The sequence below is a fragment of the Netta rufina genome (genome assembly GCF_964035555.1).
Source record: "Netta rufina genome assembly, chromosome: 19".
NCBI classification, from domain to species: Eukaryota; Metazoa; Chordata; class Aves; order Anseriformes; family Anatidae; genus Netta; species Netta rufina.
In genome coordinates this window covers 539,621-556,682 of record NC_140143.1, presented here as the reverse complement: position 1 = coordinate 556,682, position 17,062 = coordinate 539,621, and positions in this window count along the sequence as shown.

Sequence of the window (17,062 nt, the reverse complement as noted above, 5' to 3'; positions counted from 1 at the left end):
TATTAGGTTTAATTTTACTGGGACGCGGCTCTAAGTGAGACAGATGGAACGGGGTCTGTGTGCCTGGTGAACACATCTTAATTAAACAGATAAATAAACTTTCCTTCCAGGAGACTTGAGTTTCGGAGGGGTTCCTCTGGGGCTGCAGCTCCGCGGGGCTGGGCAGCTCTGGCCGGGGCTCCCCTGTTGGTGGGCACCTGGCCTCAGGCACAGCCCTGGTGCTGAGCGGGACCTGAGCGTGGCCGTGCCACCAGCATCAGCGCCGTGGCGGCCAGAGGCAGCAGGGTGAGGGAAAGTGGCCACTGGTGGCAGGGGACGTGTCCCTGCCCCAGAGCTGGCAGTGGGTCGGCACAGCCCTGCTACGCTCATGTCCCAGGGGGGCTACCTGCTGCTGGGGGGGTCTCTGCAGCCAGGCAGGCATTGGTGATGGCCAGAGGAGGGAGAGAGGAGACGCGAACTCTTCAGCTCCTGGAGCCGTGCCTGGTTCCACCACTGCTGTGGGATTTTGCCTCATGCGCAGGAGCACCGAGGTAGCCGCTGCTGGGGAGGAAGAGGAGCGCTGAGATGGGAAATTGTGGGGAATGCCTGCTGTGGCAGTGGTGCAGAGGGGTCCTGGCAGCAGGTGCTGCGGTGTGCGGCCCGATGGGGACAGGGGATGGGGATGGGGATGTGGACAAGGATGGGGACAGGGACAGGGATGGGCACCCGGCCCCACACTGCTCTGTGCTGCCTCGCAGGGGAGCGCCACCTCTCCTCGCCCCCTCGGCTGCAGCCAGCCCGTGCTGTTCCCGCTGGCTCGGGGCAGTGCCAGGCTCACTTCACCGCGCTGCCACCGGCCAGGAGCGCGTTTGAGTCACCCTGCCCGGAGCCAGGATCCGGCGAGGGGAGGAAGGGCAGATTACCTCATCCTGGAGCCGGCGCTCCCCAGCGCGCACCTCACGTGGTTCGCTTGGTTGGACGCTGCAACCAGAGAGTGCCGGGCCGTGCCCTTCCCTTTGCACCTCTGCACAAGAGCAGTGCAGGAGCCACACCACAACCTGGCCCTGGGCCTTTGGAGGCACCCGTCTGTTCATGCAGGGCGTCCCTCGCCCCGTGCCGGGGTGGTGCGTGGGGCTCGGGTGCGCAGGGGTGCCTGGTGGGACCGCTCCCCACCGCTGCACCAGGGGCTGTGGGGGATTAGTTCCTTCTACCCGTTGCAAAGCTGCCCTGGTCACTGGGAGAACATGGCCCCCATGGCCGCAGGGCTCCAAAGAAGGGGAGCCAGAGGCGAGCAGGGAGCTGGGGGCTGAGCACTGCACCGGGCTCCTTCGTGGACCCTTGGGACTGGAGGGCGAGTGGCCGTGGTGGGACAGGGGAGCTGCGGAGGGTGCTAGCAGCGGCCCGAGGCTGCTGGTGGCCGTGGGTGTTGCTGCGAGGGGTGATGGTGGAGAGAACCCTCCCCAGCCTGGGGTCTGCTCCCCAATTTCTCGGTGTCCCCTTGGCAGCGCGTTGTCCCCAGCAGCAGAACCCCACAGGGGGGCTGGGACCCCCCTGGCCCCCAGCCAGTCGTTCAGGACGGCTTTTCCTGGAGCAGTTTGTTTCCACGGGGTTCTGCTCGGGGGCTCTGGGGTGGCCACGGAATACGCCTCGTCTGTTGAGTATCTGCAGCAGAAACTGGAAGCGCTGCGAGTGTACCAGGACACTGCAGCATGTCGCTATGTCTAGGGATACTGTGGAAAATCCCAGCCTCCAAACAGGGCTGCTCGTGTGCTGGAGGCTCCGGAGGAGACAGAGCATCAGCAGCTGCTGGCACAGACCTGCCTTTGTGCATCGCGTTTGGCCAAGATGGAAACTGAACCGAACCCAGGTTGCCTCTCCCACCCAGCCCCGCACAAAGCCCTGCCGGCTGCAACGGGGCCCGGAGCCGCCCCCGGGACCCCTGCGCCCAGCCCGGCGGCTCGGGGGGCGCCGGCTGGGAACGGGACCCCCGGGAGCGCACAGGCGGGTGCACGGCCCGGCAGCCCCCCTATCGCCGTGGCCGCCCCCCTGTCGCCGTGGCCACCCCCCTATCGCCGTGGCCACCCCCATATCGCGGTGGCCGCCGCGACAGAGGTGCTCTCGGAGCTGCCCCCGCGCGCCCCAGCCCCGAGCCGCCCGTGCAGGGCGGGGGTCGCGGGGCGGCCCCGGCCCGGAGAGGGTGGGTTTTGGGGAAATGGGGATGGAGGGGGGGGTGTTGTCGGTGCCGGGGGTCCTCCCGCCGGGGGGGGGGCTGCGGGCTCCGCGCGTGCCCGTCCGTGTCTGCGTGTGTGTGCCCGGAGAGCGTGGTGCGTGTGCCCGGCCGGCCCCTCGGCAGCCCCCGGGGCGGCGCCCGCAGCCCCCGGGAGCTCCCCTCGCGTCCTGCCGAGCCCTGGGGGGGGGTGTGGGGGGTGTGTGTGTGGGGGGGGGGCCCGGCTCTGCCCGCAGCCCCCCCCCCCCCCCTCCATCAGCTCCCTCCGCCCCCCCCCCCCCCGCAGCAGCATCGCGCGTGCCCGGGGCTGGGAAGCGGCTGCGAGGCGGCGGCAGCGGAGGGGTTAAGTGCGGGATCAGCTGTTCTCATGTCATTACGGATTCTCTTCATTTTATACAGAGCTCTGTTTGATGTCTGAATGCACAGGGGACTCCCCCTCCTCCTCCAACTCCCACCCCTTTTATTTCACTCCCTCGCCCTCTCCCTGCCTCCTCCCCTTCCTTTCTCTCCCCCTTCTCCTCTCTCTCTCACACGCACACCCTTTGCAGACCGCTCCTTCAGTGCCAGCGTCTAATGGCACCGAAGTAAATAGCCGAGCATTGTTCCTTCAGTGTAAGAGCAGAGCGAGGCCAGCCTTCCTCAGATGAATTCCTCCTAAATAGCGCCCGAGGGGGACGGGAGGGGACGGAAGAGGAGGGGGAGAGCCAGAGGGGAGAGCCAGGAAGACAGAGGATAAGCAGTGTGTAGAAGAGGACGAAACTGCGAGCAGCTTCACGGCTACCTGTCAACACATGCTGTGCTCCATGGCTAACTCGGGCTGCCTCCTTGTCTCCAACTCAGGCATGCTTCCTCACTCTCTCCCCTGTCCTCCAGCCTTCCTCTACCTCCAACAGGTAAGTGACCCTCTTCTGGGAATTTTTTTGCGTTCGGTTCACACGTGCTTTCTCCGAGCCAAGGGTCAGAGCTTAACCTCTTCCTCTCCAGCCTCTCCCGGCCTCTCCGGCGCATCCTCCCCGCCGGCACCGGCGAGTTTTGTTGCGGCGGCCGCTCGCGGGTCTCGGCTGCGAGTTCACCGGGGGCTTTCTCTGCTTTTTGTGCCGAGGAGGCTGCTCCGAGCAGGGCTGGGGGGCGCAGCGGGGGCTGGAGGGGGCCGAGGCGCTGGCGGTGCGGCAGGCAGAGCCGCCGGCGCGGGTCCAGCACCTGCCCTTCCTCGGCGCTGCTCCTCTTCATCAGAGGCCAGGGGAGATGCTCCACGCTCCGCGCACGGGAACCCGGCTCCTCCGTGGCCTGGGCAGCCCCCGGGAGCAGAACGGGGGGGCGAGGAGTTTGCATGCGTGCACACACGTGTGCGTGTCTGTGTGTCCGTGTGGGCTGTGCGCTCACGTCGCGCGTGTCTGTAGCTGGGACGCGGTGTCGAGCTTAAATGGCTTTGCCCGGCTGTGGGCACGGAGGTGCTGCAGATGGATCCCGGGAGCAGCGGCTGGGCCAGGAGAGCCTGGAGTTGGTGTGGCCGGCGCCGGGCTGCTGGCGGCCAGCGGGTCCCCTGTGCCCTCAGCTTGGCTTCCAACTTCTCGTCGGGGCTCGTGGCTCCTGGGACCTGCCTGGACCCAGCACAATGAGTTTCCAGGCTCGCCATCCCGGGGGAAGCGCGGCTCAGGAGAGGCAGCATTTTCTTCAAAAGCCTCTTCTCTGCGTCGGAAATCCCAGTCTCCCAGCCGGGCTAACTGCTCCATTTGTGCTTTCAGGAGTTTAAAAATTCATAGCATCCTACCGCGCTCCGCCTGGCCTGCGCGGCTCACCTGGCAGCTGAGGACAGAGCTCGGCGCGGGCGCAGACCCCGCCACCCGCACTGGGGAAGGGCTGGGGGCTGCGTTTCATTTCCCTGATCCTGCGTCCGCATGGGCTCACGGCCAGCGTGCAGCCAGGCTGGAGCTGGGGCCGGCAAGGCCCGGGCTTCTCCGGCCGGCACACCGGGGCTGGAGCCGGTGAAGCCGGCGCTGCTGCCGGTTACACAAGTGGATGGGCAGCCGCTGCATGCGCAGGGGGCCTGGGGCTCGCGCGGGGCTGCTGCAGAGGCTGGCCGAAACAGTACGTGATTTATTCCACCTTCCTGCAGGCAGAGGCTGTGGGCGAGCTGGGGCTGGGCTGAATTTTGATCTGCGCTTTCCTGGGCTGCGCAGAGAGCAGCAGATGATCCGCGGATGCTGCTCGGCTGTCCCGGCGCACCAGGGAGGCTTGGGGCATCTGGCACGGAGCAGAAATCATCCCCAAGCCCCCACAGGTCCCCAGGGAGGTTTTCTGTGCGTCTGAAGGGAGCACATCGGCTGCTTTGAACCGGGAGGCAGCGCAGGGCCTGGAGCCACTTCTCAGAGCAGCCAGGGGCAGGGGGAATTTTATTTTCTGTCCGGAATTTTATTTTCTGTCCCCCTCTCTGTGCCCGCTACCTGCGAGGGCCCTGCTGCTCCTGCGTGTCGCAGGCACACGGTGCGCAGAGCAGCTGCACTGCCTGCAGCTCCAGGGCTGCGGCCGCGCCGGTGCCGGTGCCGGTGCCGGTGCCGGTGCCGGTTCTGGTGCTGGTGCTGGTGCTGAGGCAGCAGAGGATGGTGGTGCTTGGGTCAGATTTGGGCCGTGGTGCTGCCGGCTGGCTGGGACGTGTGCGAGTGCAGCGTGAGGTCTGCAGGAAGGAACGGCGTTAGCTCATTCGCGGCTCTTCCCCACGTGTGGCCACTTGCACCCAGCAGTTTCTGGGCCCTTCATGGCCCCATTTCGTGTAATTTGGACACGGTGCTCAGCGTCTCATCCTCCCCATTCTCCCAGAAGCATCCTGCTCCTTGGCAGCGGGTTTGGCCTCGCAAGCCAGAGAGGAGGGGTTTATCGGGAGATTTGGAGTTGGATTTTCACCCACTAAGGAGTGAGATGGAAGCCAAAGCCTCTGTCCTTTCTCCTGAGTTTGTCTGTCGGTGGGGTTCTGTACCCAGGGTCTGGAGACGATGCTGTTTGTGGTGAGCTGGCAACAAGACGTCAGGAAGGGGCATGGCTGGCAGCAGTCATGTGGGGAAAGGGCACGGGAGGATGCTGCTGGTGCTCCTCGTCTGCCTGTCTGAGCCAGGGGCCTGCTTGGGGCACGGTGTCTCTGCCCAGGTCGTTCAGTGTCAGCGCTTTGTCCCTGGCTACACTCTGGATTTTAGGAGCAGCTGCTTCGATGCACCAGGAGCCTGCGGGGCAGCGATGCTGCTTCTGGGTGTGTGCCCGTACCCAGGTGCACCAGAGCTCGCCTCGAGGCAGCGTGGGCTCGTTTCACCTGTGCACAGCTGGAGACACCTGGAAGACTTCAACAAACTGCTTTTCGGAATTGAGCTTGGCTGGGGGACGTTCACCTCGGACTTCTGGGTTGCAGTCATGAGCCTGGAGCCCGTGTGGCCGCGTAGCAAGGCAGATGTCCTGCCACCGGTGTGGGTGCAGCACGGGGAGCTGGAGCCCCGCAGGCGGCCGGGAGGGTGCATGCCAGTGGCTGTGCTGGATGCAGGTGGGCCGGGATGCCGTGCAGCTGCGGGGCCAGTGCTGGGCAGGCACGAGCAGTCCCTGTGGCTCACTGACCCCACAAGTCCCCCAAGGCAGTGGGTGCCCCTTCGGGAGCTCCATGGCGCTTGCTGTGCCTGTTCCCGCAGAGGCAGCTTGTGTCCGTGTGCCCCAGCACTCGTATTTTCAATAGCGACAGCCTCTGAGGGAAGGAGCAAGAAACGAAGTTGCCTGAAAAAGCTTGGGTTAGCCAAACACGGGGGAAATCTCGCTGTAATGGGGCTTTGGCAGCTCACGGGAGCAGCCACGCACCTCGCAGCCGGGGCAGCTCGGCTTTTGCCCCAGCCCCAGCCCAGACCCCAGCTCTCTGTGCTGCAGACATGGGGTGATCAAGCGGCCCCATGCTCCCTGCCCAGCAGGGTGTGAGGACAGCCAGCCCCTGGCGAGGATATGGGGTCGGGAGTGGTGCTGGCAGCCTGGAGGGAGCCGGGAAGGCTCTGTCCTTACTGGGCTTTGGTGCAATGTTGAGCTGCTTGCTCAGGGAGGGCCTCGGCATACAGGGAGACCTCAATTGTTGCGTTCAGTTAAGGGAGGAATCAGTCACTGCTGGAAGTGTCTGCTCTATAATTATAAAGGAGCAGCTAATCGCTCCAGGAAGAGGCGCCCTGCTGACCCGGAACAGCCCCAGGCTCAGTCTCAGCATCAGCATTAGAGCGGCAGAGCCCTGGGTGCAGGCATCTTGTGCAGGGAACCACGGGCATGCCGGGGCTGTTCGTGAGCTCGGGTTCACTTCCAGGTGGGCTCAGTCCCACGGAGCTGACCCCGAGCTGCTCGCCTGGCGGCACGTCGGGGTGTCCCTGCTCCCCGCGGTCCCTTGGTGCTGCCCGCGGCGCAGCCGCCTCATCTGAGCAGCGCCCGACCTGCTGGGGAAACAGCCTCTGCAAAAGGCTGCTTGGAAAATTCCTCTCCAAAAGGGCTGCTGCCAAGTTTAGCATATTATATTTTTAGGGAGCAAGTCTATTCCTAGCGATCTTGTAGCGTGTTGCAGCAGCGGGTTCATTTAAAAGCTGGTTTCTTCCCCCTGCCTGCGCATTTCGCAGAGCCGGGAGCCCGGACCCGGCTGCTCGGTGGCTCTGTGGCTCCCGGGCACGTCCCGCACTGCAGCTTCCTCGGCTCCTGCACAGGGGAGGACAGGCTTGAAAGCCGCAAAAAAAAACATGTTTTCCTTTTTTTTTTAATATATTGAAAACACTGGCATTAATTTTAGCTTTTGTGAAGCTGGTTTTCCCACAATAGCTGTAATTTAGGCCTACTCTGCCTGGCGATGCTCTTTTTATAGGTAGATTCTTATTTTAGTACTATAGTGATGGGTGAATGAGTAGATTAAATTAGATTTAGTATCTATCATTCTTTAAAGCATTACAGGCAGTCATCGGAGGGATGGGGTTTAACACAGAAGAAAGGCTAATTAGGCTGCCAGGCTCAGCCTGCCCCCGCCGGTTCCCCCCACCCACACCCCGTGGGTGCCCCCAGACCCTCCTGCACCTCCAGTGGGGCCGGGCGTGCAGGCAGGGCAGCGCCTGGGGTGAATTTCCCAGCTGGAGCCCAGCTCCCAGCTCCTCCTGGGCTCTGCACAGCCTCAGCTCCCCACCGCCAGCTCAGCACGGACACACGGCGTCCATCGGCCACGGCACCGCTGGGCAAGGCGTGGTGGGGGCCCCCAGCTCCAAGCCCCCACTCTCGGGGTGTCCCCGCAGGCAGCAGCAGCGGTGCCGCCCTGCTCCAGTGCTTCCGTGGTGGTTTGGTCCCCTCGGGGCAGCTGTATGGGCGAGCAGGAGCACGGGGCAGGACGTGGGGCTGCGAGGGGATGGAAAAGAGTGGAAAAAGAAAAAGCAGCGTCACTGGGAAACGCTGGAGGCTGTGCAGGAGGAACCCAAATGTCTGAGGCAGATAACTGCCTTTCCCCAGCGTTGCAGTGCAGGGCCTGGGGGCGGTGGGACTCAGAGCCCATCAAAACCAATGGTTGGAAAGTTCGTGCTGGTGCCATGCCATCTGCCGAAGCGGCGGCCCCAGGCTGGGCTGGCCTCGGCACCCCCGATCTCACCCAGGCGGCAGCAGGGGCAGGGGAGCCATCGGCACGGGTGAGCAGAGCACGATGCTGGTAAATGCCAGCCCCGGGCGTCAGCTCCAGCTGCAGGCTGAGCGTGGGGACGGGCTCAGTGGTGCGCAGCACACGCGGGCACCTGCATGCTGTGTGCCTGGGGGGGCTTCAAGGCGGTGCAGCACATCCCGGCTTGTGCCTGGGGATGTGCTGGCTGCTGAGACCCCTCAGCAGGAGCAGATTTTGCCCCGTGAGCCCCTGCCCCGGTGTGAGCCCAGCAGCGTGGTCAGGGGCTCTGCAATCCCAGACCGGGACCGGCTCGGTGTAACAGCACTGCTGCGGAGCAAGCTTGGGGTGACAGCCTGCCTGGGGGGCTTCACACCTCCGCCGCCAAGCGGGGCTGAGCCCCAGGCACCCCTAGCTGGGCTTTAACCTGCGTCGCCTTCCCCGGCGCTCAGCGAGGCAGAGGGGAGCAGCGGCGGCGCTGGTGGAGCAGGTGCTGCAGCAGCCCGTGGCGCAGCTGGTGCTGCAGCCCAGCCTGCGGTGCTGAGCTCCGTGGGATGCGGGCAGGGAGGTGCTGAGCACTGCACGGAGCTGGGCCAGAGCCGTGGAAAGGCAGCGGGGTGAGGTGGGGTCGCAGCCGGGTGAGGGGTCTCTGGTGGCTGTCACAGGGCAGGCGTCTCCCTGGGCCGTGGTCTCTGCCTGCGAGGGGTCTGGTTCAGTTCCACCCCCCCTTTCAAGCCCCCCTGTCCCTGACCGGTGTCTCCCCGGCAGGTTCTCGCTTTGCCTCTCTTGCACCTTCGCGAGCATCCAGCTGGCTCTGGCGGTCGCCAGCTCCTGCATCTTCCCCCCCCCGGAGCAGGGCCCCCACCCCGGCAGCCTTCACGTCCTGTCTGCACTGCATGGATCTTACAAATTGGGTTTGCACAGCATCAGCAGGATTCGCTCCAGCCCCCTGTGTAAGCAGCACTGCTGAGATGTGATCCCTGGCACCGAGAACCTATTAAACAGAGTGAGACGAGCCCTGGAAGGAGACCCAGTCGGAGGAGGGAGTTCACAGAGATGGTGTCGGGAGCGAGCGGCGCTCAGGCAGCCCCCGGCCTCCACGCCGGGGACACGCGGGTGTCACCGGGCAGGACCGGCCGGTGACCAGGGACCTGGCTGCCACAGCACCCTGCAGAGCTGGGTCTCGCTCCCATGCTCGGGGCATCTCAGCCGTTTCCTCTCCATCCAAGAGCCGTGGAGCTGCTGCGCCTGCTCCTGGGGGAGCTCTGCTGGCCCTCGCGGGCTTGCAGCAGGTGTTGGGGCTGGAAAGTGGCCGTGGCACCAGGTGGCTGCGTGCCCAGCGGGTGCCAGACCTCGTCCCATGGCGCCCAGCCCCGGGTTGCTGCGGGTGCGTGCCCCAGGGCCCGGCCAGCCCGAGCTGTGCTGGCGGCAGGGGCTCGCTGCAGGGCTCCTGGTGAGCAGCCAGGCACGAGGCAGGTCTGGCTGCTCCGACTCCCCCTCGCCAAAGTGCTGGGCTTGCAGCACTTTGTCATGATTTTCATCTCGTCTCCGAGCAGCGATCCTTCACTGCTCACATTACCCAAGTAGAAAATGACACATAAACTGACATGATTGCTGCTGTTTCTCAGCGCCACGCAACATCTGTTCCCTCGGCGGTGCGGGGGAAGGTGGGCAGGGGCTGCTGACGCGCCGCGCGGCCCCCGAACTTCTCACCCTTTGCTCCCCTCCTGCCATCGCGCCTCCTCCAGCCGCGCTGCAGCGAAGCAGGGGACGGGAGCTGGCGGTGCCGAGGCGGTGCAGGGCCATGAGGCAGGACGCAGCAGCAGGAGCTGTGCTCGGGGTGCCACGGCCACTTTCCAGCCCCTGCACTGCCCCTGCTCCGCACCCGGCACGGTGCTGGGGCGCGCTCTGTCCCCAGCATCCCCGCACCTCCTGCAGCTTGCGGCTGGGCTGAGGATCCTGCGGCAGTGCGTGTGCTCCCGAACCTGCCATGGCCCGGTCGGCTGCTTTTGGGCCCAGGAAATTCATTTTCCAGCAGCTTTCTCTCTGTTTCTTTGCAGCACTCTGCCCGGCTGGCCCGGGCACACGGCCGGGGACGCGCCGTGCTGGTGGGGCTGCGGCTGGTGCCAGGGGCACTGGGCCAGGAGCCGGGGCTGGGGGGGAGCAGGGGGGGAAATGCCTGATTTTGGGGATGGAGAAGGATGCGGAGGGAGCGAGCAGGATGGGGAGCTGCAGGGCAGGCAGCAGGGCTGTGCTGCGGGGCAGGCTGGGGCCTTCTAGAGTCTCTGGTATAAAATCAAAAATAGGGAGAGAAGAGCGAGAGCAGGCGACAGTTGCAGCTTATTTGTGATCTGCATTGTGTGGGGAGCTCTTAATTAGAGCTAATTAGACTAATTAACTTGCAAATGAGAAACTCGCCTTTTTCTCCTTTTCCTTTACAAGAAAAAATAAGAAGACGAACAAGATAAATACTGAGGCTAATTACTCTGTACCTGCTGCAGAACCCCTCCAGCTGGTGGGACGCCCCTCTGCCCGCCACCCCCCAGGACAAGCGCACCCACCCGGTGTGCCGCGGGGTGCTGCAGGGTGCTGTGCCGTGCCGTGGGGTGCCGTGCCATGCCTGTCCCTATCCCTGTCCCTGCTTCTGGCCAGTGCTGTGCTACTGTGCCGAGGTTGTGGTCCCACTGCTGGGCACCACTGCCCCGTGCCCCTGCAGTTCCCTCTCCAGAGGGGCTGCCGGCTGCCTGTCCGTGCGCCTTTGTGCCCCAAGGATCCGGCAAGAATGCGGCGCGTGCCTGCCATGGTGCTGGCCAGTGCTGGGAGCTGGTGGCTGCATGGGGCAGGCATCACCGGGACGGCGTGGGGCTGCTGCAGAGGGCACAGCACCAGCACTGCCTGGTACCCTGCCTGTCAGACCCCTCCTAACCCGGCACCGGGACCAGAGGGCCCCGTGGCACCCCGCACCCTGGCTGCTTTCCAGCTCCTCCCTCGCACACCTCCGATCTCCTCCCTTCTCTCTGCCTCTGCAACACCCCAGGGGCTTTGTTAGCACAACTCAGTTCAAATGTCTGATTAGTCTTTAGGAGATCGAGGGGTCAATTTTCCACAGCTCCTTCCTCTCCATTTAACTAATTTAACTGTGCGATTGTTACAAATTTCATTTTATTATAGCCCTGCTTCTCAGTCCAATTGAATTACCAAAATCTCATTTTCTCAGAAGTGCTGAATATGTAATTAGAGGAAAAATTATGCTCCTGGCTGCCTATTAGAGAGGGTTGCGTGAGGGAGCCTGTCTCCGCGTGCACACGCGGGTGCGTGTTTACCGAGCGCCCACGCTGCCGCCGCGCGCATGCGCCTGGTCAGCGGGCTGCGTGCCGGCGAGCTCCACGTGCGGCTGCTGGGGCCTGCCATGGGCAGCTCTGCGGCAGCATCGCAGTGACGTGGTGGTGGCAGGGGTCTAGAGGTGGGATGTGGCAGGGGACGTGCGGCTGTCACAGTGGCACTGTCACAGAAATGAGTTCGGGAGGGCTGTGAGCAGCTGGCTCCCGTCCTGCACGGTCCCTGCGAGCTCGCACGCTCGGTGTGTCTGCGGGGTGCAAATTGTGATGGGCAGCACGGGTGGGCTGCAGCTGCTGCGGTGCTCGCAGGGGAGGCACGAGGCCCTGGGTCCTGCTGGGGCTGCAACTCGCCGAGTCCTGCGCTGTCGCATCCTGCCTGGGCTCTGCTCCGTGGGGTCTGCGCGCACTGCGCAGGGAGCAGCCGGAGAGCTGGGCTCAGGGGGCGCCGATACCAACACGCATCGCAGCTGCTGGCTCCTGCTGACACTGGTGCTTGAGGCTGGGAGCTGGGCACAGGGTCCCGGGCCGGCGCCGCTGCCCAGTAGGGTGAGGGGAACATGGGCAGGGGCCCGGAGAGCAGGGACATCCGTCCTCCCAGGCAGGGCTGTGCAGGGGCTGGTGGTGCTGCAGGGGTGCTTGTGGGGAGCAGGAGGTGTGCCTGTCCCCACAGTGGGACAGGGTGCAGGATGCACGGCTGCTGCAGCTCAGGTGTTGGTGCTAGCAGCTTCTTTGGAGGCTGTGGGGCTCCCTATGCTGCTCAGGGGTCACCACCAGGAGCCTCAGGGACCAGCCTTGGTGGTGTCTGGGCCAGCCCTGGAGCAGCAGCAGGCAGTGCCCAGCCGAGGCACGGCTGTTTGCAGGGGCTCAGCAGGAGCAGGCAGCTGGAGCAGACACCGCTGGGGACACGGCTCCTTTCCCAGCCTGTCCCCGTGCCCAGGACTCTGCAGCCACGCTCGTGCCTCGTGTGCCTGGCTTTCCCAAGCCCTTTAGTGGCTGCTGGAGACCGAGCGCTCCTGGAAATCCTGGCGGGTGTACGCAAACGCTGGGTCTGCGCTGCTCTGGCATGCCTGCAGGATGAGCTGCGTGCGGGGGGGCAGCACAACGCAGCTCTCCGGCGGCATCCCCAGAGCTGCAGGCTGGGAGCTGGGGCTGCGCGGGGTGAGCCTGGCACCAGCAGCAGTGCTCAGCAGCGGAGGGCAGCGCCGTGCGTCCTGGTGCTGCCGCTCGGTGCAGCCCTGGGCAGGCCGGATCCTGGCCCGTCTCCAGCAGTGATGCAGCCCCGTCCCTCCCCACACAGGTACATGTGAGCCCGGGAAATGTCACCGGGGTGCGGGGGGGGCGGGAGGTGGCGGCAGCCCGGAGCCCCCGCGAAGCACCCCCGTCTCGCCTCAGTTACACAACATTATCATTTCATAATACTCTGAAATATACATGAAGTTGGCTGAATGCAGATGAAATTGCACCATTTACTTCATGAATATTTCATGCAGCCTCAGCTCCTAAGTTTCCGGCTGATGGAGGCTGGAGCCCATGCTGGACCCCGTCCCCCCCTGCCCCGTCCCCCCTGTGCCAGAGGTGACGGGGACGTGCCACCAGCTGTGCCCGGAGCGGCTGTGCCGGCGCACGGCGCTTCCATGACCACCTCTCTCCCGCCGGGTGCCACCTAGCTGTCGGTGGTACCCAGGCTCACAGCACGAGCAGGAGCCACCCCTGCTGCAAGGGGAGATGTCCCCGGCAGGGTCCCAGCCCGGGGTGGGCTCCCCCATGGCCAGAGGTGCACCCAGGAGGTGGCTCCTCTGCACTGCCCTGCGTCCCCTCCTGCTCCTCCAGCCGCATGTCCCAGGCTGAGTCTTGTGCTGCCGCGGGGTCCCTGCCTGCTCAATCAGCGTCCTCCCTGCTCTTTGCAGAGCTCCCCAGCGGAGCATCCTTGGCAGCTGCCATTAGCCGGCTCTTCACCCCTCCCCTGCCACGTCCTTAATGAAGACGTTGAGTGCCGCGGCTGCCGCCCCCAGCTCCGCGCCTCCTTTCACTGCTCCTTCCCTGGCCGAGGGGTGCTGTGGGCTGTGCCACAGCGTGGGGTGGGCAGGGGCTGCCCACGGCCGGGACGTCCCCGCTGTGAGCCCCCCACGCGTGGGGCCCTGCGCCCCCTCCAGCCCGGGATCTGCGGCTGTGCTGCCCCAGGGCCCCGGAGCTCTGCTTTGTATGGATGGCGCAGCATTTTGGGTAATGAAATATTCACAGGTCAGTGATTCCTTGAGAAATGACGGGGATCAGTCAATTCCTTTTCAGGGAGTAATTTTCTTCCCCTTCACGGCCTCTGTTTCATGTTGACAGTCATTAGCATGAGAGAGCGGCTGGATCGAAGAGGAGACGGCGTGGCTGGCACGCAGGCGGCCGCAGCGGCACAGCCTCGTGGCAGCCCCGCTGCATGGGAGCGCTGCGCCCGCACAGGAGCTGGGGCAGCCCCGGGGCCGTGCCGGGACCCTCGTCTTGCTGCCACCAGGGCATTGCCTGAGCTCGGCTCTGCTGCCTGCTGCGGCTCCCCTTGCTCTGGGTGCAAAGGCTCCTCGCTGCTTCCCTGCACGTGGCAGCAGGCGGTCAGTCCCTAGGGGCCGTGAGCAGCACCCGGGGCTGACCCCACAGCACCCGGGCTTGTGGCGCGGAGGAGCTGCTGCTTCGTGGCCGCCTCGGTGCTGTGGTGGGGTCAGGACCCTGGCCCAGCTGTGCGGGGTTGGGGTTGGAGTGCTGCAGGAGTCCCCGTGCCACCACAGGTGGCGTGCAAAGCACGCTGAGCCCGTGACAACACGTGCATGGAGTGAAGAAATGCGCGCGTCCCCTTCTGCGGCCACCTCGGGGCCACCGCGCTGCCTGCCCGAGGCCGGAGGCTGGTGGCCCGGGGAGATCCTTATCACAAGCGGCTGATAACCGCTCGCTGCAGCAGCACAGCCGCCGCTGTCCGGGCTGCCTGTCCTCCCCGGGAACACCCCGTGAGCTCGGGAGCCAGGCGTGACACCGACCCTGGAGGGGCAGGCAGCGCTGCCCGCCGCGCCACGGGGCGCTGGCACCTCCCGTGAGCGTGACGCTGCGCTCGGCCGGCTGTGCGGACGCCTCCCGTGTGCTCGCGGGGTTCTGGTGCGTTATTTTCTTAAAAAGGAGAAAATGTTAAAAATGGCGTCGTCAGCCCCGCGCTGACAGGCACAATCACCAAAGTGCGGCGTCGGCAGGAACCGGCCCCACGCGCTAAATGACTTGAAAGGAAATGGCCTGGATTGTGCTGAGGAGGCAGAGTGCGGTGGGGAGAAAGCAAGTGGAGCAAACAAAAAAAAAACTTCATTAATTAAAGAAACTCGTTAATGAGGGACATTTAATCAGCTAAAGATGATATCCACCCCCTGCCTGCCAGGGTGCAGGCAGCGCCGGCCTGCCGCAGCAGTGGCTGCGTGGGGCTGAGCTGCGGACAGGGCAGGGGGACAGGGCCCAGGGGGACGGGGCAGGGGGACAGGACGGGGACAGGATGGGGGGACAGGGCAGGGGCTGGGCCCGGGGGTCTCATCCTGCCTGGGCATTGCGGGGAGTGGAGGCAGCTGGGCACCGCGCGCACCCCCTGCGCCGTGCTGAGCTCCGCCTGCTCTGCTCCACGCTCGGTCTCGGGCAACGCGCTAATCTCCTGTCTCATTTACTAAATGAGGGCTACGGGCCATTAATAACCAGAATATCTTTTAATGAAAATGCGGAAAGCCGCCCTGTAAAGCGCCATGCGGGAGCAGCCCCAGCAGGGAATTGCGGTGAGTGAGCAGGGACACCCGGCGGAGCCCCGCGGCCCCGACACCCAGGGGCTGGCACCTCTTCATGGGCCACACGGCCCAAAACGGGGGCACCCAGCTGCAGGGGTCCCCGCGTCCTCACCCCGTGGCCGTGCTCTGTGAGCCCAAACCCCGCCGGGCACTGGCAACGGCTCCGCCAGGCAGCCTGGAGCCGGCAGCACAGGGCAGCGCTGGGTGCGGAGAGCTGAGCGGCAGCGGGCAGCAACGGGTATCCCTCAGCCAAACCCCTGATGATCCCTCTCCCTGCAGAGCCCACCGCGGAGCCGAGCACCCCAAACCCTGCACGGGACCCCCAGAGCAGGGAGCAGCTCCTGTCCCGGCCAGGGCTGGTGGGCAGCACGCGGTGGGAGGGAGGCGCGCGGGAGCCGTAGATCTGCGCCTCTGCAGCACCAGCAGCCCTGGAGATGGCAAGCAGCAAAACAGGGGAACCTAATGGTCCCTGAATGAAATAACACTTGGGCTGACAAGCACTGCGACAGCCCTAATTAATAACGGATATGAACGTGGCTGTCGGGGCTGGCTGGCGAGGAGCCAGCGGGGCCCAAGACCTGTGCAGGTGGGGCCGGCCCCTGCCCCGGCCCCTGTCTGTGTCCCCATTGCCACCCCGCAGCTCCTCCTGCTTGGGACATCCCCAGGGCTTCTGCTCTCGCTGCCTGCGGCCATCGGGATCAGGGTGCCCAGCTCCTGGGGCTGGATGCAGCCCTGCCACCGGGCACCAGGACGGAGTGGGGCAGGGACTGGCTCTGCCGTCTGGGCTGGGTTTGCCCACCCAAACTAAAAACCTCGCTGCTGAAGGCTTGGAGAAGGGGCCGAGCCGAGCCCCCACAGGAGGCCGTTCAGTGCCTGCATGCTGGAGGCTGATCCTGGTTGTGGCGGCAGCAAAGATGAGCACAGGGGGGCACGGGAGCCCTGCAAGATGCTCCCGCTGCCGGCTCCGTGCACGCACTAAGGATGCTGGCAGGGAGAGCTGGGCGCTGGGAGCGTGGCCGGGGCATCTGCTCGCCTCCCAAAGTGGGCTCAGGCACAGGGTGTGCGGGGAAAAGGCCAAGCAGGGGGCGAGCAGCGAGGCAGCAGCATTGCCCCGGGGGCAGTGCCGGGGGCCGGGGGCTCCGCCGCCCTGCAGCACCGCCAGCCCCAGCCCCTGGCAGGCGCAGCTGGCTGGCGCGGCCCCGGGCAGCTGAGTCAGCACGGGAAGACGCTCGCGAGCCTGTGAATGACTTGCAGATCTGTAGCGGGATCGTTCACGCTGGGTTTGCATTGCATGTGGTCCCCCCCCCCCGCGCCCCCGGCACAGGTTCTGCTGCCTCCCCTGCAGGCGCGACGGCCGCGGCAGGTGGGGGATCACGGCTGGCGGCACGGCCCCCACCCCCCCCCCCCTCTTCTCCACCCTTCCCCAGCGTCCCTCCGCACCATAAATCGGCCACACACACAATTAAGGAGCTTGTCTCCACGGTCTGAGCCGCAGATGTATTTCATGGGCGAGAGGCGGCCGCGGCGGGTTGTAAAGCATCCGCGGGGCTGCCGGCGCTGTGCTCGGCGATGGGCACGTGCGTGGGGGGCGCGGGAGCCTGCGGGTGCATGCGGGGCCGGGGGGCTGTGCAGGAGGGAGGGGGGCAGGAGGGCAGCCCCACGGCATCCCCCAGCCCCACGGCATCCCCCAGCCCCACGGCATCCCCCAGCCCCGCAGCAGCCGTGGGCAGCCCCGGGGCCGTGGCACAGGTGCAGCTCACCTCGTTTGCCCAGGGTGGCCAGGCCAGCTGCGTTACAGCAAAGGGCCTAATCAAATATTTAGCAGCTAATTGATGCCTGCCTGCTGTTTGCCAAGAGGCCATCTGACGGCCCTGCCCTCCCTGCTGCCCTCCTTCCTCAGTGCCCTCCTGGCCGGGCTCCAGGGCATGCAGGATGGTGGCGAGTGCCGGTGCTGCCGCTGCGCTTTGCCCCGTGTTGGCCTTCAAACTGAGGCTGCCCTGGTTTCCACCTCCAAGAGGGCGATGTGCAGGCTCCCCCTGCTAGTCCCTGCTGGAGCCACAGCCTTGGTCCCCTCTGTGCCTTGTCCCCCAGCCCCCCC